Genomic DNA, 23,562 nt, shown 5'->3' on the forward strand with positions numbered 1-23,562 from the left:
CGTATATGATTAAGGCTAATCTGTTTTTGTTGCTGATTCCAATATCAAGGTTTCTTTCACAAAGTTTTAATGTTCTTTTTGGCATTTATTCGTGATTGCTGATAAAATTTATATGATTGATATAAATCGCAAACTAATGAAGGATAAAAAGAGAGAAGGACGAAGAGATTTATATATGACAAATTAGTTCTTACCTCAATTAGCTTTTTACAACTATCTTTAACCTGATGTTCTTACTTAAAAAGTAGTTTTTATTGTCCTTATCTCTTATCAAACTTGATTTTCTTTTTCTTCATTGCATCCTCTTACCCACAGTGTCAGTGACCAGTCCTCAGTACCTCTCTCTCTCTCTCTCTCTCTCTCTCTCTCTCTCTCTCTCTCGAACAAAAAAGGCACAGATTAAGTCAGTCTTTATCTCCTAACCTTGAAGACATTTCTCTCTCTCTCTCTCTCTCTCCACTCTCCTCTCACCTCTCTCTCTCTCTGCTTCTCTCTCTCTATCTCCTTGTCCTCTCCTCTCCTCTTCTCTCTCTCTCTCTCCTCGAACAAAAAAAGGGCACAGATTACGTCCAGTTTTCTTTAATCTTTCTAACATTGAAGAAACACTTTCTCTCTCTCTCCTTCTCTCTCTCTCTCTCTCTCTTCTCTCTCTCTCTCTCTCGAACAAGAAAGGCACAGATTAAGTCAATCTTTATCTCCTAACCTTGAAGACATTCTCTCTCTCTCTCTCTCTCTCTTCTCTCTCTCTCTCTGACTATGGGGGAAAAGACAGAAATAGAGGGGAAAGAGACCACTGAGGGTAAAAGGAGGAGGAGCCAGTAATGACCCAATTGGGAATATTCAGCCAAATGGCAGTACTCTTCCACTACCACACCGGGGCTATTTATTTCCCGGATTTTTATCTCCCCGTTCCAGCAATTCCTTCCTTCTTCCTTCCTGCGACGTTTTTGTTTGTTGTTTCCACCTTTGGTTGGTTAGTTGGTTGGTTTAGTTTTGTTTGTGGTTGTTTGTGTAATACGTTGTTTTTCACTTGGAAAGATCAGCCGAGTTTCATACCGTCTCGTTTCTTAATGTAAAAAACTACACGTACCTTGACTCCTCTCTCTCTCTCTCTCTCTCTCTCTCTCTCTCTCTCTCTCTCTCTCTCTCTCTCTCTCTATCGTGTGCATATGAGTAGATGTGTTGTCAGTCTTTACCTCTTATTCTTGTACAAATACGTAAAAAGAATCTCTCTCTCTCTCTCTCTCTCTCTCTCTCTCTCTCTCTCTCTCTCTCTCTCTCGTGTGCAAAAGAGTAAATGTGCTATGTGCCTTTACCTCATATTACTATGTTAATGCGTCATTCCCTTTTTCTATCTCACAATTGTTCTTGTACAAACACGTAGAAAATTATTTTTCTCTCATATATAAACACATTTCTTTCTCTCTCTTTCTAGAACAAAAAGGCACAAACTATCTCAGTCTATAACTCCTAACCTTGAACACATTCTCTCTCTCTCTCTCTCTCTCTCTCTCTCTCTCTCTCTCTCTCTCTCTCTCTCTCTCTTTCCTCTTCTGTGATTTTGCCAAAGTTCACATTGTATGCAAAACCTTCTAAATGCCTCTCTCTATCGTTTCTTTTCTGTGGGAATAATATTTACCTCTATATTTAGTACGCTCCATATGCAGTTTAATACCCCCAAGCCTCTCTCCTTCGAAACTGACTCTTAACTTAGGTGCAGAATAAGTGTATGAGAGGGAATGTTTTCGTATTGTATTTCTATAGAGCATCCTGGCTCGGATGTAAGCCTGCGGATATGAAGGTGTTAGCAGGACTTCAATGTACGACTTTTTGGCAGAAGGTCGTGCAGTGATACGTGTGTGTATATGTAATATAATGTATATATATATATATATATATATATATATATATATATATATATATATATAATATACTATATGCATTTAAGCTACAGATGTCCTTTAATATCCAATTTGGTCTACCACGAAATTAATGTATTTTCATGTATGTGAACCGAAGGGGAATCTTTAAGTTGGACGAAATTATTATCAACTCAAAGATTTCCCTTCGGTTCACATATATGAAAATATATGAATTCCGAGGTAGAGCAGTTGGATATTAAAGGACATTTGCAGCTTAATGCGAGTATAGAATCACGGTGATGTGATAAAAATTCACACACACACACACACACACATACATATATATATATATATATATATATATATATATATATATATATATATATATATTATTATATATATATAATGAAAGATACAGATAAAGCTCAGTCATTCTAGCAAGAATAAGTAGTAGCCTACTGCTTTAGAATGTCCCGAAGTAGACTACGGTTATACTGTATACGTAAATTGTATTCAGCCATCTGCGATAATTATTGGAGCTTGAAAATTAACCGAACGATTACTGAGAATTCCTTGAAGAAAGCCTGAGAGTTCAAGGCTTAGAAAAAAAAATAAAGAAAATAATAAAAATGAAAAAGCCCGGGCTTAATTACCAAGAAATATTCATCGGGGCTTCCGCTAATATTATTTTCGCCTTGTAAAATAATAAGGATCTTTCACTCCTGGGTTATTTACGCGCCTTGATAATTAGCGGCATTTTTTTCCTAGCTTCTCTTATTGCTTTAATTTATTTGCATTTAGCGTTTTTCTTTCAGTCCACCTAGAGAGAGAGAGAGAGAGAGAGAGAGAGAGAGAGAGAGAGAGAGAGAGAGAGAAAGTCTGGTATTCAGAGCGGAGGTCGTCTTGACAGGGAAGGAAGGGTTTAATTAGTTTCTTGACGTTCTCTCTCTCTCTCTCTCTCTCTCTCTCTCTGAAACAACTTGGCTGTTGTTGTGGAGTGTATCAATTAGATGAAATGTTTCAATCAACTTGAACTATTCTGTTTGATTACAAATAACTGTGTGTGTGTGTGTGTGTGTGAGAGAGAGAGAGAGAGAGAGAGAGGAGGAAGTTTCCTTACTTTGGATTTTCTTATGACGTAACTACAATTAAATGTGGAATTCTATTTGACATAAGTGTAGAAATGTTTGATTGCTTTTTATGAAACCAGGATTATCTTCTTTTCATCTCAAGTTAAGTGGATTATCTTCTTTTCATCATAAATTAAGTTTTAACGTATTTGTACAATAGATTTTAATTGTTTTTGGTAACATTTACTTGCACATAGCACCAATTAAAATTTTTTTTTTTTTATATAGCAATATTTCCATGTTACCACCACTTGGCTATGATTTTGTATCGCACAGCATAAAAATTCCAAAATTAAAAAAATTATATTTCATTCGGAAAACAATCGCATACTTTTCCATTGAATTTTGTTTAAGGTATATGCACATCTTATGATTCTCAAAGCAGACGCTTTCTCTTTTTCCCTCTTTTTTTTCAGGGTCTTTGGTAGAAGACACTTCATTTTTAATTCCCAGAATATCTACGATATTATAGGCTCCCTTGGAGCGAGCTTTTCTTACTGGACGCGGAAGGGGAATTGTCTCTTTTAATTCTTTTTTTCTCTTTCTTTTTAATAGCAATACCGAGTCGAATTTTTTTTTGTTTCAAAATCGAATTACGTAACTTTGATCATTCCTTTTAAAATTCTTGATCGTTCCAGATCTGTGTGTGGTTTTTTGTTATTATGAATATATATATTGTTCCAGATCTGTGTGTGTGTGTTTATTTATGAATATATATAAGTTCTGTCGGTTATTTATGTTATAATTTGCCTCTTATGAATCAAGACCATCTCTGTCAACAAAAATGATTGGCTTATTTGTTAAAGTCTGCATATGTCTGTTCGTATAGTTTGGAAATCATAGGGCTCTTCTTAGTTTTTTGTGCAGATTACAAAAAAAAAAGAGAGAGAAAAAACCAGAGATAACAATTTCCATATGCGAAAATATATAAGTATACAAGTAGTATGCTGTGATTTTAGTTGTTTGTATCCCTATAAATAAATATTCAGTTTGCCCGTGGATAAAAAGGCGAGTCTGATATAATACGATACAATATTTCTCTCTCTCTCTCTCTCTCTCTCATATATGCTAACTGTGTGCGCTTCCCCCCCCATTTCTCTCTCTCTCTCTCTCTCTCTCTCTCTCTCACACACACACACACACACACACACACATTTCTAACAGTTGCTATGCTACCACCAGTACTTTCTCTCTCTCTCATTTGTATTTCCTATAGTTGCTATGCTACCACCTCCAGTACCTCTCTCTCTCTCTCTCTCTCTCTCTCTCTCTCTCTCTCTCTCATTGCAGACAGCGGAATGCCTTTGCCTTGATCAAAGCGAGGTGATTTTTCCCAGGGGGAAGATGGGCTCCTTATCCAATAGACTTACCCTCCGAAAACGAAGGCGTTTTTCTGGAGAACATTATTATTTTTTTTTCTCCTTCCCTGGTCTTCATGGAGATTCCCTGAACCAGCTTCTTTTTGAAAAGGAAATAGAATTTCTACAAAACTGTTTTTTTAAACTCGCACAGTAATGAATTTCTCGATGCTTGTATGTGTATACTGGAGATGAACCCTATGGAGGTCAGTGTGTGCCGAATTTGTGTACTGTAGGTGTGTATATATATATATATATATATATATATATATATATATATATATATATATATATATATAGATATATATATATATATATATATATATATATATATATATCTATATATATGATATAATAATATATTTATAGAATTATATATATATAATATGATATATATATATATAATATATATATATATATATATATATATATATATATATATATTTTTAGTATATCTAGTATATATGTTATTATGTAGACAGACAAACACATTGAAAGAAAGAAGGAAAAGGGACCTGGCATACCTGGATTTACATTCTCAAACTGAAACTTGGTGCCATTGCTCGGACATTAAAAGTGTTAACGATAGACAGAGGATATATTTAACCGATGAAAATGGTTACTCATTGCCAGTGTCATATACCAGCTTCGGTCGTGCGAAGCCTTCGGTACCATAGCTGTCAAATTAAGTCTTAATTTAAACTGCTTGGGCATACTCTCACTTCTTTAAACTTCAAGTTAAAAGCTTATTGATGTTTCCAGCTATTTTTTTAACAGTTTTTTTATATACTTTAAAGACATAATCTGTAAAGCAGTTGTGTAAAACCTGTGATATTAAATAAAACTTACAAAAACATAAAATGGCAAGAATTCGAGACACGAATTAGTCCCTCAGACATTTGGTATCTTTGGCTAAAGAACTGGTGAGATCCTTCACTAGATTTCCTTAGTACCCGATTCACAGCTTATTAAAGCAGAATGGCAGATAAGGCAGCCTCATCTTTTAGCACAGTAATGGAAATTGTTGTTTCATAATCTCTAATCAGTAGACTTATTCTTCTATCATCAAATTACCTTCCTGAATTAATTTGTGCAATTTCTTATTGGGCAGCTCGTTAGTGATGTTTACAACATATAAAATGAAAGAAATCAAGACACGGATTAGTGCCCTCAAACATTTGGCATCTTTGGCATTTTTGCTGCATAGCAATAACATGAGAATGATGGCGAGATGTGCCCTACTATGTGAAACGTTGTATCCCCAAACGCTCTGGGGATAGCCTAGAATATTAATTTTTTCTCAGAGACCTAAAAGGATACTTGTGATTACATTTACAGTGAACAACACGACCCTGGTATCCTTTATTGTAATGTGGAATGGGGTATTGCTCACCGTAATGTCCATATCCATACGAACTAGGAAGCACTTTTTAGGCTTTTCCAAAGAAAAAATTGGATGACTAGCCTTTGAGGATATGTCCAGAAATAGGTGGCTTATTATTATTATTAAATTTTATTTTACTCTTATTTAGAAAACATACATTTGCATTTTCTTAAAATTTATGATATTGTATATACTGTATATACATTACAATCTATTTACATAAGCGACATTGGTAATTATCAAAAAAAGGAACGGACATATTGCGATGTAAAAAATATTTTGCATTTATCCCCAAGTGCTTTTAACAATATAAATCTTGTTTTGAACATTCTACCTTTCATAAACGAAATCATACTTAACTCATCTGCTAACGGCATTACTTTTATGATTATACCAAATTCCAGTTATATACTCACTTAAAATTATTGCTGTATTTTTATCCATTTTTTTAATATGCTTCAAAATCCAGTTTTGAAAAACTTTTGGAAAACTCACTGTATTTTATTTTACAAACTTTTTTTTTTACCCTGTTTACAACAGAAATGTAAAACAAAACTGCATTTCAGACGGTAATGAAAGTCTTCGAAGACGTCGTTATACTTGGCAAATAATCACAAACATAATTTTGAAGCTGACTTTAGCGAACTATAGAGTTACGTTGAGTTATTATAATGATGAGTTTGAAAAACGTCCTTTTTTACATCTTGGAGTAAAGAATTATTGAGCAAAGCTGTTGCATTTTTTTAGATGTCATTTTCAAATTTTTGACTTCATAGTACACGCATCAAATTGTTATTATGCAAAGCAGCCGCAGAACATTAATTTTGGTACATGTCTAAAATTTCATCATGAGAAATCCAGTCATTTACAACCAAAGTGGACATCCTGTATGAGCCAACTTTATGGTAATCTCATAGTAATTCTGTTTTGAATGAAATGAAATTAATTTGTTAGTAGATTTGCTCTTTATTGGGAAAACAAAGATGCCAAAAAAAACGTTTTTCGTATTTGGGCTTTTTTTCCTCACTGGAATAAAATTAAATTCTCCCTCTGTTGCCTTTTCATTTTTATTTTTTTTAAAGTTTGTTGATTTATTTCATTGTCTTTCATCACCGGGATTTCCCAGAAAGTTGTATGTGGACTTTTACAAACTTACACTAAGGAGTGTTTAGATTTTGGGCTAAGGTACCATTTGAGGGGTACTTTTTCTTGGGGTAGGTGTTGACCTGATCAGCCGTGGCGGAGATTTGCCGTCTACGAATGGTCTTGTTAAGGATGAGTAACGCGGATTTATAACATACAATGATGCTGTTTTTGATCTCTGTACAATTTTGTCTTGATTTATTAAACAAGTATGGTTTTTGTATTCACAAATTACTTTTATGCTTTTCTTTTGAAATTTATATTCACTTTTACCTAAGAGAATTATATTAAGTTGAAGCGTGCAAGTTAATAGTCATTCATTTATGAAAACAAACACGGACACAAAATAACAGCAATAAAAAAAATAATGGTAGAGCTTTTAACATTCACAATATTTATTTGATAATACAATACAAGAACCAAAGTTCAAAATACAGCTGGGAGCTTTGGGAGGTAAGCCTCGTCTTCAGCCAAAAATAAGGCCCGAGTCTCAAAAGCTAAAAGCAGATTTTTGTGTTTGTGGTGGTGTGGGGGGGGGGTGAAAATGTTTGACCGTTGAAATTTGTGAAGTATTACAGGTAAACCACCAAAAATTTTTAGTTGCTGTAATATCTCCATTAATTATTCATGTTTTTGTAAAGTGTTTGGTCAGACTGATAATATTTTTGTATCCAAAAAATTTTTGTTTAATATTTCATCCTAGCTTTCTCCACACACACACACACACACACACACACACATACATATATATATATCTATATATATATATATATATATATATATATGTATGTATATATGTGTATATGATATATATATAGATATATATATATATATATATATATATATATATATATATATATATGGAGAAAGCTAGGATAAATGTTAAAAAAATATGATATTATATATATATTATATATAGGATATAATATATATATATATATATATATATATATATATAATTGCACAGAAAAGATAAACAGAAACATCACTGAGCGTGCATATAGTTACAGATTCAAACCGAATATGTAATGTTTAACAAATACAGTACCAAGAGTCAGAACTAAAAAAAAAAAAAAAAAAATAATAAAGTTATGCCTTTTTTGTCCTTAATATCCTTGGTATATTTTATATGATATCGATTGGATTTGGTTCCAAAACTAATTTATTTCAATGTGTAATATATCCACATTCTATCACATGATTCGATGAAGTTAAGAGCTTAAAGCAAGTGCTCGTCTGATGTCAACATTTCAGTTAATATTTGTGTCCATACAAATTTAGTGTAGCCACTGTTTCTCATTTGGATGGAGCAGTCCGAAGGTCCACACCTAGCCTCCAACGCCCTTCCACACCAGCATTAGGGCGAACGATGAAGCTGGCATAAGACCAACTTAATCTATACCAGCGAACCAGTCAACCAACTATCAGTATATCACAGATTGTTACTGCTGAAAGAAAACGGGGTTTTAGTTATTTTTACTGCTGAAAGAAAACGGGATTTTTGTTATTGTTATTGCTGAAAGAAAACTGATTTTATTGTTCCAAAGTAAGGTTCAATAACTGGAAACGAAGGATTACTCTTACGTGAAAGTTTGTTTGATCGTATAGTAATCCCTTTTGTACTCGCGGAATCGTCCTTTTGTGCAAAATCGCAATATATTGCAGTTTGCTTGCATTGCTACAAGCTACACAAAAATCGCAATTTAACAGATTTAGGCTTATAAAGTTGGTTGTAATATAAAGTTATAGACTGTTTTATATGGCAGTTATTAATGGTAGTTAAATAGTGAAGGTTTTCCACGCTATCTCTCTCTTGATTTGTATTTCCAATGTAAACCTGTCATTTCATCGTGCACAAACGTAACTCACAATCAAATAACGAAAAACTCAATTTTTTTTCTTTTATCCCACGTCATCAAGCAACAGGTATATTTATACTTCATTTCCACAACTATCATTTTATTTTTTTCCCTTCCAAACAAAAATATCCACGAGAAAGGCTGTCTCGTATTTCCCCCCAAAAATACTTTTTGTTTTATTCTATGAATATTTCCATTCGCCGTTTTGCAAACACATTTCGGCTATTACCTTTGGAAGCCACAGAATGTACGAAACATTTTTTCCGTGCCTGCATGATCAAAGCTTCAAGTACTGTTAACAGCCGTTACCTTTTCCATTTGGGCCATTAGCGCCAGCACAGTACTAACGTTACCGGCGGTGAGTGCATACGTTCGTGAGTACAAACGTTGCTGGCTTGCGTCATCGGGTTTCCGTTTTTTTTTCTTGCCTATATGAAAACGGCCGAGTAAAGGCTTATTTATTTATATATTTATTTATTGACATTTTCTCTTGCTTTCTGTTAATAACCTCTTTGATTAATTCGCTTTTTTTGTGATAAAACTATTGGCATAGATGATCATATACTAAAGGAGATGTATACTCGTGAAATGTTTTTTGTTAAAACAAGCATATTTTGCTCTTACGCGCTTTAGGAGAACCTTCATTGGTTTATTGTATACAGCTAACTCAGTTAAATTTATTCATTTCAGACCTTCCAGCGGCGACTTAAAATTAGTCGTTTTCATCTTGTCAAGATATTATCTTGTCGTAGTATGAAGTGTATATTTTTCTATTCGTATCAAGAAAAGTCTTGGTTTCTTTCTTGGTTACTTTCTTGTTATAACAAGAAAAGCCTTGGTTTCTTTCTTGTTATAACAAGAAAAGTCTTGGTTTCTTTCTTGTCCTAACAAGAAAAGTCTTGGTTTCTTTTCTTTATAAACGAAAAGTTCTTGGTTACTTTCTAAGGTTTTCTTTCCTTGTTAATAACAAGAAAAGTCCTTAGGTTTTTTCTTTCGTTGTTCCTAACAAGGAACGGTTCTTGGTTACTTTCTTGTTATAAACAAGAAAAGTCTTGTGTTTCTTTCCTTGTTATAAACAAGAAAAGTCTTGGTTAACTTTCTAAGTTTAAAACGTTCTTGGTTAATAACATTTAGAAAAGTCTTGGTTTTCCTTTCTTGTCCCTAAGAAAAAGGTCTTGGTTTACTTTTTTTTCTTGTTATAACAAGGAAAAGTCCCTTGGTTTACTTTCTTGTTATAAACTAAAAAGTACTTGGGTTACTTTCCTTGTTTACTTAAACAAGAAAAGTCTTGCGTTTCTTTATTCTGTCCTAACAAGAAAAAGGTCTTGGTTACTTTCTTGTTTTATAACAAGGAAAGTTCTTGGTTACTTTCTTGTTAATAACAAGGAAAAGTCATTGGTTGACTTTCTTGTTAATTAACAAGAAAAGTCTTTGGTTTCTTTCTTGTCCTAACAAGAAAAGTTCTTTGGTTACTTTCTTGTCTTAACAATAAAGTTCATTGTTACTTTTCTTGTTATACCAAGGTAAAAGTCTTGGATTACATTTTCTTGTTAATAACAAAGAAAAGGTCTTGTTAACTTTCTGTTAAATAGTAGTCTTGGTTATTTCTTTGTTATAACCTTAAGAAAAGTTGCTTGCGTTACTTTTTGTTAATAACAAGTAAAAGTCTTAGGTTACTTTCTTTTATTAATAACAAAAAAAGTCTTGGTTACTTTGCTTGTTCATAAACAAGAAAAGTCTTGGTTTACTTTCTTATTATAAAACAGAAAAGTCTTGGTTACTTTCTTATTATAACAAGAAAAGTTTGGTTACTTTTCTTATTATAACAAGAAAAGTCCTTTGGGTTACTTTCTTATTTATAAAAAGAAAAGTCTTAAGGTTCCTTTCTTGTTAATAACAAGGAAAGTCATTGGTTACTTTCTTGTTATTAACAAGAAAAGTCTTGCTTGGTTCTTTCTTGTTCCTAAAAACAAGAAAAAAGTCTTGGTTTACTTTCTTGTCATTAACAAGGCAAAGATCATTGTTTAGCACTTTCTTGTTTTACTAAACAAGAGAAAAGTCTTGGTTTCTTTCTTGTCCTAACAGAAAAGTCTTGGTTACTTTTTCTTGTTTTTCTTGACAAGGAAAGTCATCTTGTTACTTTCTTGTTTATAACAAGAAAACAAGTCTTGATACTTTCTTGTTATAAAAGCAAGAAAATACTTTGAACACAGTTTTACCTTTGTTTTACTTTTCTTGTTATACAAGTAGTCTTTGTTATTTTAAAAATCTTGTTATAACAAGAAAAAGTCTTGGTTACTTTCTTGTTTATAACAATAGTTCTTGTTGGTTTTTCTTTTGTTTATTAAACAAGTCTTGGTTAAAGTCTTGTTTACAAAAAATCTTGGTTTACTTTCTTTTTTATATAACAAAAAAAGAAAACAAAAAAAAAAATCTTGGTTACTTTCTTCTTATAACAAGAAAAGTCTTGGTTACTTTCTTATTATTAACAAGAAAATCTTGGTTACTTTCTTATTATAAAAAGAAAAGTCCTTGGTTACTTTCTTGTTATAACAAGAAAATCTTGGTTTACTTTCTTGGTTTAATTAAACAAAGAAAAGTCTCGGTTACTTTCTTTTTATGAACAAGTAAAGCTTGGTTATTTTCTTTGTTATAACAAGGAAAGTCTTGGTTCCTTTCTTGTTATAACAAAGAAACGTCTAGGTTCTTTTCTTGTTCAATAACAAGGACAGTCTTGGTTACTTTTCTTTGTTTAAACAAGAAAATTCTTGGTTTACTTTCTTGTTTATAACAAGAAAAGTCTTTGGTTCTTTTCTTGTTCCTAACAAGTGAAAGTCTTGGTTACTTTCTTGTTCCTAACAAGTAAAGTCCTTGGTTGTTAACTTTCCTTTTCTTTCTTAAGAGAAGTCTTGGTTACTTTTCTTATGTAACAAGAAAAGTCTTGGTTACTTTCTTATTATAACAAGACAAGTCTTGGTTACTTTTCTTGATTATAACAAGAAAAGTCTTGGTTACTTTCTTATTATTAATAAAGAAAGTCTTGGTCTTTCTGGTTATACAAGAAAAGTCTTGGTACTTTCTTTTTTATAACAGAAAAAGTCTCGTTGACTTTCTTTTTATAACAAGTAAAATCTTGGTTATTTTCTTGTTATAACAAGAAAGTCTTGTTTATTTCCTTGTTATACAAGAAACGTCAGGTTACTTTCTTGTTATCAACAAGGAGACGTCTTTGGTTACTTTTATGTTATATACAAGAAATTCTTGTTACTTGTCTTGTTATGACACAAAATGCTTTGTTACTTTCTTGTTATAACAAGTCAGTCTTGGTTTACTTTCTTGTCCCACAAGTAAGTCTTGGTTACTTTCTTTTCCAATAATAAAAGTCTTGTTTATTTCTTGTGTATAGACAAGGAAGTCTTGTTCTTTCTTTTCCCTAATAGAAAAGTCATTGTTGCTTTCTTGTTATACAAGAAAAGTCTTGGTTTCTTTCTTGTCCTATAAAGAAAAGCTGTTACTTTCTTGTTAAACAAGAAAAGTCTTGGTTACTTTCTTATTATAACAAGAAAAGGTATACTTTCTTTGGTTAATTTCAAGTAAAAAGTCTTGGTTACTCTTGTTTACAAGAAAAGTCTTGGTTACTTTCTTTTCCTAATAAGAAAAAGTCTTGGTTACTTTCTTGTTATAACAAGAAAAGTCTTGGTTTCTTTCTTGTGGATAACAAGAAAATAAAGTCTTGGTTACGGTTTCTTGTTATAAACAAGAAAAGTCTTGGTTTACTTTCTTATTATAACAAGAAAAGTCCTTGGTTAATTTCTTGTTAATAACAAGAAAAGTCTTGGTTTCTTTCTGTCCTAACAAGAAAAGTTCTTGTTACTTTCGAAGGCAATAAAGTCTTGGTTACTTTCTTGTTATACAAGAAAATTCTTTGGTTTCAATTCTTTAACAAGAAAAAGTTCCTTTTGGTTACTTTCTTGTTAAATAACAAGGAAAAGTCTTGGTTCTTTCTTGTTTACAAGAAAATTCTTTTGGTTACTCTTTTAATAACAGAAAAGTCCTTGGTTACTTTCTTTTCCTAATAAGAAAAGTCTTGGTTACTTTCTTATTATATCAAGAAAAGTCTTGGTTACTTTCTTGTTATAACAAGTAAAGTCTTGGTTACTTTCTTATTATTACAAGAAAAGTCTTGGTTACTTTCTTGTTATAACAAGTAAAGTCTTGGTTACTTTCTTGTTATAACAAGAAAAGTCTTGGTTACTTTCTTGTTATAACAAGAAAAGTCTTGGTTTCTTTCTTGTCCTAACAAGAAAAGTCTTGGTTACTTTCTTTTCCTAATAAGAAAAGTCTTGGTTACTTTCTTGTTATAACAAGAAAAGTCTTGGTTACTTTCTTTTCCTAATAAGAAAAGTCTTGGTTACTTTCTTGTTATAACAAGAAAAGTCTTGGTTACTTTCTGTTATAACAAGAAAAGTCTTGGTTACTTTTTTTTTTTTTTTCTTGTGTTAACAAGTAAAGTCTTGTTTTACTTTCTTGGTATAACAAATAAAGTCCTTGGTACTTTGGTCTTTGTTATAACAAGGAAAGTCTTGGTTACTTTTCCTTGTTATAACAAGAAAAGTCTTGGTTACTTTCTTGTTATAACAAGGAAAGTCTTGGTTACTTTTTTGTTTTTTTGTTATAACAAGAAAAGTCTTGGTTACTTTCTTGTTATAACAAGAAAAGTCTTGGTTACTTTCTTGTTATAACAAGAAAAGTCTTGGTTACTTTCTTGTTATAACAAGGAAAGTCTTGATTACTTTCTTGTCCTAACAAGAAAAGTCTTGGTTACTTTCTTGTTATAACAAGAAAAGTCTATGTTACTTTCTTGTTATAACAAGGGAAGTCTTGGTTTCTTTCTTGTCCTAACAAGAAAAGTCTTGGTTACTTTCTTGTTATAACAAGAAAAGTCTTGGTTACTTTCTTGTCCTAACAAGAAAAGTCTTGGTTACTTTCTTGTCCTAACAAGGAAAGTCTCGGCTACTTCCTCTTTATAGCAAGAAAAGTCTTGGTTACTTTCTTGTCGTATTTAGAAAGGTATCATCACTTTCTTGTTATAACAAGAAAAGTCTCTGTTACTTTCTTGTCGCATCAAGATATGTCTCCGCTAACTTTCTCGCCCTATCACGAAATGTCTCGCCTATTTCCTTGGTACTATAAGAAAGTCTCTTCTACCTTCATCTTTGTACCAATTAGAACTTCACCTATCTTGCCTAAAAGGTATAGTCAAGGTGACCTGTCTGTCTGTCAGCTTCCGTTCCAATCCAACCCGCCATCCTCTCGAAGCCTCGGCGGAACATGGCCACACCTGAAGTTTCTTCCTTTTTCTTTTAAAGGCGAGCTGTCTAGCTCCGGTGAACGTCGTTTACCTGGTTTCTCAGGAGGAGGGTACTTGTTATGTCTATAGTTTGTCTCGGCAAACGTTAAAAGGACTTCGTTACCCGACCGTGACAGGATTCGAACCTGCAATCTTCGGATCCGAAGTCCGACGCCTTATCCGTTAGGCCACACGGTCTACATGAGTAAAAGCCACCAATTAACCTTTCTGATGCTTAAAGTTTTATAAGTTTCGTTCAAAATCAAATAACATAAACATAAACAACGCGTGTGTACTGTAAAAAAGATACAAATACCGCTAGTTAAAGCTACTGTCATGTAACATTTCTCATTTCAGTAAGTAGACCACAGTGGGGATGGAGGGAGAGAATCTTAGAGAATCTAAAATATAACAAGAAAGTAGTTTCAAGATTTCCTTCAAGATATTTAACGAAGCTGTTCTTGATTAAAGAACATCAAACGAGAAGTTAATAAAAAAAACACTTTCAAGGTGGAAGATTCCCAGACTACGCTTAAAAAAAGTGCAAAAAAAAGAAGAAAAAAAAAGAAGAGTAAAAAGAAGCTTCATTTACGAGGAATTAAGAACCTCAAAGTGAAATCTCTTCTCCGGCTTTAATCAGGGAAAATATTTTAGTGAACGTTTTTCCCAAAAACTTTACTTGAGGTTTGAATAATGAAAGGACTCGTACTTCAGTCATTTTAATTTTACTACCTGTTTATTTTGGTATTTTGGCGTCATGTGTTTTTTTTTGCTGAAACAAATTAGATTTCACACCAAAGGAAATGACTTGTTCTTTTTACTGGGACATTTGTGTTGAAGCATTAGTTAATTTAATGTTTTGTTAAGCATTTGCTTTTAAACTGGGGTAATTTTCTTTGCAATATTCCATTTCATTCAGTGTCAGCGGTTTCTTAATCATTAATTACTTTCAAACCTCATTAACGTCAATTTTTACACTCGACTGAGCCAGATCTCAAAGCTTTGCTAACCCTTTCCCTTAGACCTCAATCCCGAAGCCTTGCCTCTGCTGTTTGAAATCTTCACTCTCTTTCTTAAACTCTGATTTCAAAACTTCCCAACCATTTCTTTTCAAAGCTTTCAGGAGACCTTAGTTGTCATTTCGTTCATTTTTTGCATTGAAAGATACACTTTCGAAGCTTCACTAACCAAATCCTTTATTACATTTTCTTCCCGAATGATTAGCTAATCTAAGATTTCCACTTCGTGAAAGTTTGAAATCGAAGTCTGAATTGAATTTTAGTTATTGCTTTTAATTTCAGATAGTCTTCCTCTTACATACTATTACAAACAGACTTGATTCAAATCTCACATACAATCACAAAGAAACTTTGTACAAATCTCACACACTATTACAACCAGACTATATTTCAATCTCACATACTATCACAAACAGACTTTATTCAAATCTCACATACTACACAAACAAACTTGATTCAAATCTCACATACTATCACAAACAGACTTTATTCAAGTCTCACATACTATCATAAGCAAACTTGATTCAAATCTCACGTGCTATCACAAACTGACTTAATTCAGATCTCACATACTATCACAAACAGACTTGATTCAAATCTCACATACTATCACAAACAGATTCAGATCTCGCATACTATCACAAACAGACTTTATTAATTTAAAAAATGCGTATTTATCAAAATCCACTCTTCCGAGCTCTCTTATATTCATTTAGTGAATGGTCCAGATAGATTCGTATGCCGAACGCACTTTTTAGATCCGCCTATCTTCCCTATACGTTTTCCGCTCTTCTTTTATCAGAAAAGAATTTTTTTCCTAAGCATTTTTTGGATGCTTGACACTTTGAACTCTGGCACGTTTTCCTTCCATTGTGAAAGCTCTTTATAAGCTGGTCTTTTGTTGAAGGGTGAGGAATATGTGAAACTTGGAAAATCCCGGAAAAAGCTGGAAAAGGATTTTCCCTCGCATGAATAAGTGAGTAGTTTTTTCCATGAAAAGTGGGACAGGGTTACAATCTGAGTTTTTATTTATTTTTTGTTTGTTTTTGTTTTGAGGAAGTTACAAGGAGTTACCAGGATTAGGATGTCTCAAAGACTTGATAGTCAGGTTTTACTGTTCATTCACAGTGTCCTAATGATTTTTTCTACCTTTCTTTTAAACTCCTCCACACTGTTGCTGTTTACAACTTTTGGTGGCAGTTTATTCCATGTATCACATATCTTGTATGTAAAGAAGTTCCCACAATGGGATGTGTTGTATCTCTTCACTTCTAGTTTCCGTCCATTATTTCTTGTCTGGTTTTCGTTTAACGTAAATAGGTTACTGTCTACTTTTGTTATGCCTGTCAGTTGGGGTGTTATCAAATTTAAGGTTTATGTAGGTTATATAGGACGTTTTCCTGTTCTAATTGTGAATTAGAGAAAATGAGAAAACCATTTAATTGGGTGTATGAAAAATGTTTTATTGAAGTCAAAATCGTGAAAATTCATTTCAGGAAAATTTTTTCTCCTTTTCTCTGCCATATCTGCTTCCCTCAGTTGTCAACTAGATACCAGGTTCATATGTCAGCGCGTCGGTCAATAGAGGGACAGCGAAATTTTCTGAATGTGGACCCTTCTCTCTCTCTCTCTCTCTCTTCTCTCTCTCTCTCTCTCTCTCTCTCTCTCCACCACCCACCCTCACATTAACTTATACACACACAAACATACGTGTTTATTGCGCACTTCCACCGACGTCATTGTTCTGCCTTCCAGTGCGAATTGTGAAGTATTCCGGAAATCTAATTTTATATGACAGCATCAGCATCAGATCTCGAATATTAATTACTGATTTAAGGCAGCAATCGTGAACCACAAAATGGAAATCAAATTGCTCACCGTTTCATTAAATTTAAAATAATCAATATCTCGCCTTGCCATGTTTTGAAGGCATATATGGATCCGTGTTAAAGCGCCTGACTCTCTCTCTCTCTCTCTCTCTCTCTCTCTCTCTCCTCCTCTCTCTCTCTCTCTCTCCAACGGTTGTAACAAGAAATGTGAGATAATAAAAAAATATTCATCCGCTAACATCCCTTTTCTAGTGGCCACATTCTAAGAGGGGAACACTTTCCTCTCTCTCTCTCTCTCTCTCTCTCTCTCTCTCTCTCTCCTGCTTTTGGCGCATTTAGCACATCAGCTTCACTTCGAATGATGTAAACGGCTGAAATTATGAGGAAACGTCAGTCGACTGCTTCTTTCGTCCTATTCATTTTGCTCCAAAAATCTTGGTCGCCACTGGCGTGCTTGTGCCCTAATTGGGGGACTCTTGTGAGCGTACTTTGTTACTTCCACAGAAGCTTAACAACCAAGAGACTTGAAGCTTGAAGCTTAATGACAACCAAGCGACTGGAAGTTTGGAGATAAAAGCCAAGCGATTGGAAGCTTGAAGCTAACAACCAAGCGACTGGAAGCTTGAAGCTTAACAACCAAGCGACTGGAAGCTTGAAGCTTAACAGCCAAGCGACTGGAAGCTTGAAGCTTAACAACCAAGCGACTGGAAGCTTGAAGCTTAACAACCAAGCGACTGGAAGCTTGAAAACTGAACAAACCAAGCGGCTTGAAGCTTGAAGCTGAACAACCAAGCGACTTGAAGGAATATTGCAGCCGAATTCATTTCGGGAACTGTTACTTTATGGGTTACAGTGTTGCTTAAATCCATTTCCTAGTTATTTTTTTGTAAGTAGTTTATTCATTATCTAGTTACTTTTTCTCTGTTTTTTTATATGGTTAGGTTAGATTGTTTATTTTAATAAGCACTGATACTGAGAACCTTTATATATATAATATATATATATATATATATATATATATATTGTATGTACATATATATATATATATTATATATAATATATATATATATATATATATATATATATATGTGTGTGTGTGTGTGTGTGTGTGTGTGTGTGTGTGTGTAAGTGTTACATAATAAAAAGATATGGATTGTTATTCCATATATAAAAACTAAAACTATGATTAATTAAAACCAGTGACCCAAGAGGTCAACCAGTTTGCTTGCAGGAGTATGATCGGACCAGATAAGTTAATGTAGGCTAAGCTGACGTGTTGTATCAGTCAGTGTCTGGTTTGCCGTCATCTGTGGTCATCAAATCTATTGTTTTGTAAACTGTTGTCGCAGCTTCCTGCTTGAGACAACCACAGTGACCTATAACCCAGACGGCCTACATGACTTGTAATCTATGTCATCTGTGTGTATGTTCGTATGTTCGAGCTACTGTCTGCTCACTTTATGATTTGTAAACCAGATTGTATGTCAGAATTCATTAAGCCAGCATTATTGGAAGACCTGTCCAATTTTATCTGATCTGCATCATGTAGACTTCGAGAATACAGATATTTTTGTGCTCTGTGTTCAAACAATATGACCTCGCATCAGAAAGAAGATACTGACTTAGAAATTATCATCGAAATCCAAGACACTCCAATGAGGATGGAGAGTCATAACAAACCGACCTTAGCGTAAATTATCGTAGGTCTAAATAACCTCACAGGGCGCCTTATTATACAAAGGCATCAGCCCTACATATATATATATCTACATATGTAATGTGTGTGTGTGATCATTACACACTGGCTACAGCCGTGCCTCCAAGTTTTACCTTTTCATAACAGCGACGGAATTCGCAAATACCAACAGTCGAATTTCACGCCATAAAGGTGGCTGAAGCTGTAATACATCGATTAGTGACTCGGAAAATAATATTTCGTTGCTTTTCATCAAACCAGCCGATATGGAAAAAATTGCTTCCTGTAAAAAAAAAAAAAAAAAAAAAAAAACAAAAAAAAAACAAAAAAAAAAAAAAAAAAAAAATTATTCGAGTCCAAATGACACTAGCTGGTATATGAGTTTCGGAAATTTGATTTTTTCTGCCTCATATCCGGCAGGAGTTTAGCTGCCCGGAGGTTTTTTGTCCTTTTATTTCCGAGCCGGTGATTTCAATAACTCAATAACAATCACATCGATGTTTAGTTGCTTCATCACTTTTACTTCGTGTAGAACATAATTTATAAAAAAATAAGAAATAAAATGTTCACTCCAAATATTCATCACATTCGGATGTCACTTTCTGTTTGTGTTACATTAAGATTTTAAACTAAATCCTCTTTGTCAACCGTTTCCTTGCATATTCCTCTTTGTCATCCGTTTCCTTAAGTATTCCTCTTTGTCATCTGTTTCCTTACGTATTCCTCTTTGTCGTCCGTTTCCTTACGTATTCCTCTTTATCATCCGTTCCTTGCATATGAAAATCATCCACTTTATTAGAAATGGCCATTTCATCCTTACTGAATACAGAAGCTATTATGGTTAAAACTAAAAATATCCTTTTCACCGAAAAGGAAAATAGTCTATGTTATGTCATACGGAGGAAATCTCTATCATTAAATTGGAAATTCGTCCACCTTAACTGGAAGTCAGCTCCTGGTAGAGACACCTCATTTATTTTAAAAGTAATACCTGTCCTCTTAACTATTACAAAGTCACAAAAATTAAGAAACTATCATCTTAACTGTCACAAAATAAAAAAAATTAAGAAACCATCCTCTTAACTGTCACAAAGTCACAAAAATTAAGAAACCATCCTCTTAACTGTCACAGTCAGTAGATTTAAGTAAAAAAACCATCATCGTTAACTGTCCACAGTCACTTAAAAATTAAAGATTTACCACATCATCTTAACGTGTCGCAGTCACTAAAATTAAGAAACCATCATCTTAAACCTGGTCACAGTCACTAGAATTAAGAAACCCATTCCTTCTAAACTGTCAGTCACTCAAATTAAGAAAACCATCCTCTTAACTGTCACAGTCACTAGAATTAAGAAACCACTTCCCTAACTGTCACAGTCATTAGAATTAAGAAACCATCATCTTAACTGTCACAGTCCACTAAAATTAAGACCTCATCTAACTGTCAAGTCACTAAAATTAAGACCGATCATCTTAAACTGTCCCAGTCACTAAAAATAAGATACCTCATCTTAACTGTCACAGTCATAAATTAAGAAACCATCCTCTTAACTGTCGCATCACTAAAAATTAGAAACCATCATTTAACTGTCAAAGTTTTCATACTAAATTAATGAAACAATCCTCTTAACTGTCAAAGTCCTAGATTGAAGAACCATCATCTTAACTGTCACAGTCACTAAAATTAAGAAACGCATCCTCTTAACTGTCACAGTCACTAAAATAAGAAACCATCATCTTAACTGGCATCAGTCACTAAAATTAAGAAACCATCTCTTAACTGTCACAGTCACTATAAATTAAGAACCAATCATCCTTAACTGTCACAGTCACTAAAAATTACGAAACCATCATCTTAACTGTCTCGTCACTAAATTAAGAACATCATCTAACTGTCACAGTCACTAAAATTAAGAAGACCATCATCTTAACTTTCACGTCACTAAAATTAAGAAACCATCACTTAACTGTCCCAGTCACTAAATATTAAGAAACCTCCTCTTAACTGTCACAGTCACTAAAATTAACCTAAAACCAATCATCTTAAAACCTGTAAACATCCATCTTAACTGTTCACAAAGTCGCAAATATTAAGAAACCATTCTCTTAACTGTCACAGTCACTAAATTAAGAAACCATCCTCTTAACTGTCACAGTCACTAAAATTAAGAAACCATCCTCTTAACTGTCACAGTCACTAAAATTAAGAAACCATCATCTTAACTGTCACAGTCACTAGAATTAAGAAACCATCCTCTTAACTGTCACAGTCACTAAAATTAAGAAACCATCCTCTTAACTGTCACAGTCACTAGAATTAAGAAACCATCCTCTTAACTGTCACAGTCACTAGAATTAAGAAACCATCCTCTTAACTGTCACAGTCACTAAAATTAAGAAACCATCCTCTTAACTGTCACAAAGTCACAAAAATTAAGAAACCATCCTCTTAACTGTCACAGTCACTAAAATTAAGAAACCATCCTCTTAACTGTCACAGTCACTAAAATTAAGAAACCATCCTCTTAACTGTCACAGTCACTAGAATTAAGAAACCATCCTCTTAACTGTCACAGTCACTAAAATTAAGAAACCATCCTCTTAACTGTCACAGTCACTAGAATTAAGAAACCATCATCCTAACTGTCACAGTCACTAAAATTAAGAAACCATCATCTTAACGAACTGTCACTGTCGCTAAAATTAAGAAACCATCATCTTCTTTGAACTGTCACAAAGTCACTAAAAAATAAGCCATCTTCTTAACTGTCAAGTCTCACACATATAGAACCTCTTAACTGTCACAGTCACTAAAATTAGAAACCATTCCAATCTACGCACCTCAAACAGTACTAAAATTAAGAAACATCTCTTAACGTCACAGTCACTAAATTAAAGAAACCATCTCTTCTACGTTCAACAAAAGTCAACTATAGACATTCCTCTAACTGTCACAGTCACTAGAATTAAGAAACCATCCAATCTAACTGTCACAGTCCACTAAAATTAAGAACCATCCTAATACGTCCACAGTCACATATAAAAGAAAACCATCTCTTAAAAAACTGTCATAGTCACTATAAAATTAAAGAAACCATCTCTTAACTGTCACAGTCACTAGAATTAAGAAACCACCACAACACTCTAAAACCTGCACAGTCACTAAAATTAAGAAACCATCTCTTAACGTCACAGTCACTAAATTAAGAAACCATCTCTAACTGTCACGTCACTAAAGAAACCATGACATCTTAAAATTCTAACTGTCACAGTCACTAAAACCTAAAGACCATTTTTCTCTGTTCCACAGTCACTATGAATCATCTTACTGTCACAGTACTAGAATTAAGAAACATCATCTTACTGTCACAGTTCACTAGAATTAAGAACCCTCATCTTAAACTGTCAAATCACTAAAAATTAAAAGAAAACCAATCATCTAAAACTGTCACAGTTGCTAAAATTAAGAAACAAAATCAATCTTACTGTCACAAGTAAATGTTCCACCAAGTCACTAAACTTAAAAGAAAACCATCCTCTTAAAACTGTCCAGTCAACTAAAATTAAGAAACCGATCCTCTTAACCTGTCCACAGTCACTAAAAGAATTAAGAAACATCCTCCCTTTATTGTCCAGTCACTTAAGAAATTAAAGACCATCCCTCCGTAACTGTTCCACAGTCACTAGAAAATTATAAGAAACCATCCTCCTTTAACTGTCACAAGTCACTAAAAGAAATTAAGAAACAGTCATCTTAACTGTCACAGTTCCACCTAAGAATTAAGAAACCATCCTCTTAAAACTGTCAGTCCACTAGAATTAAAAGAAACATTCCTCTTAACTGTCACGTCATAGAATTAAGAAACCTCCTCTTAACGTCACAGTCACTAGAATTAAGAAACCATCATCTTAACTGTCCAAAGTCCTAAAATTAAGAACCATCATCTTAACTGTCACAGTTGCTAAATTAGAACCATCATCTTAACTGTCCAGTCACTATAGTAAGAAACCATCATCTTAACTGTCACAGTCCCTAAAATTAAGAAACCATCCTCTTAACTGTCACAGTCACTCAAATTTAAGAACCATCCTCTTACTGTCAGTCACTAAAAATTAGAACACATCCTCTAACTGTCCACAAAGTCCCCAATATTAAGAAACATCTTCTTAACTGTCATAGTCACTAAAATTAAGAAACCATCATCTTAACTGTCACAGTCCACTAGGATTAAAGAAACCATCATCTTACTGTCACAGTCCGACTAAATTAAGAACCATCCTCTTAACTTTACAACAGTCACTAAAATTAAGAACCCATCCTCTTAACTGTCACAAAGGCACAAATATTAAGAAACCATCCTTCTTAACTGTCACAGTCACTAAAATTAAGACCATCATCTTAAACCTGTCACAGTCACTAAAATTTAAGAACATCATCTTAACTGTCACATCACTAAAATTAATAAACCATCATCTAATTGTTCCAGTCCACTAAATTAAGCAAACCATCATTTACTGTCCACACGTGAAATAAATTAAGAACAAAATTCCCATCCTTAACTGTCACAGTCACTAGAAATTAGAAAAACCATCATATCTTAACTTTGTCACAAAAGTCCAACTAAAATTAAACGAACATCCTCTTTGTCACAGTCCACCTAAAATTAAGAACATCCTCTTAGCTGTCACAACAATTTCAGTCATGAAGTTTATTCACATACTCAAATCAGGGGGAGGAATTTCAGACTCTTTTTACTCTTCTGAAATATTGCAATCAGTTATTTCAGTTATTTATTAGTCTTCTAATCAATGCAAACGAGTTATATTGTCACAATATTAAGAAGAACCCATACTCTTAACTGATCACAAGTCCACTTTATAAGAAAACCACATCTTAACTGTCACAGTCAATAAAATTAAGAAACCATC

General features: G+C 33.4%; 1 protein-coding gene and 1 non-coding gene across 3 annotated transcripts in view; one reads left to right on the forward strand and one right to left on the reverse strand.

Moving 5' to 3' along the window:
- Positions 1–23,562, forward strand: part of LOC135225653 (caskin-1-like) — a 1,822,025-nt gene that overhangs the window by 411,189 nt on the left and 1,387,274 nt on the right. The gene's annotated exons all lie outside the window — the stretch shown is intronic.
- Positions 14,212–14,284, reverse strand: Trnar-ucg (transfer RNA arginine (anticodon UCG)). The gene has a single exon. It is a non-coding gene; the product is annotated as a tRNA-Arg (tRNA).

Source organism: Macrobrachium nipponense, chromosome 13 (assembly GCF_015104395.2).
Source record: "Macrobrachium nipponense isolate FS-2020 chromosome 13, ASM1510439v2, whole genome shotgun sequence".
Classification (NCBI taxonomy): domain Eukaryota; kingdom Metazoa; phylum Arthropoda; class Malacostraca; order Decapoda; family Palaemonidae; genus Macrobrachium; species Macrobrachium nipponense.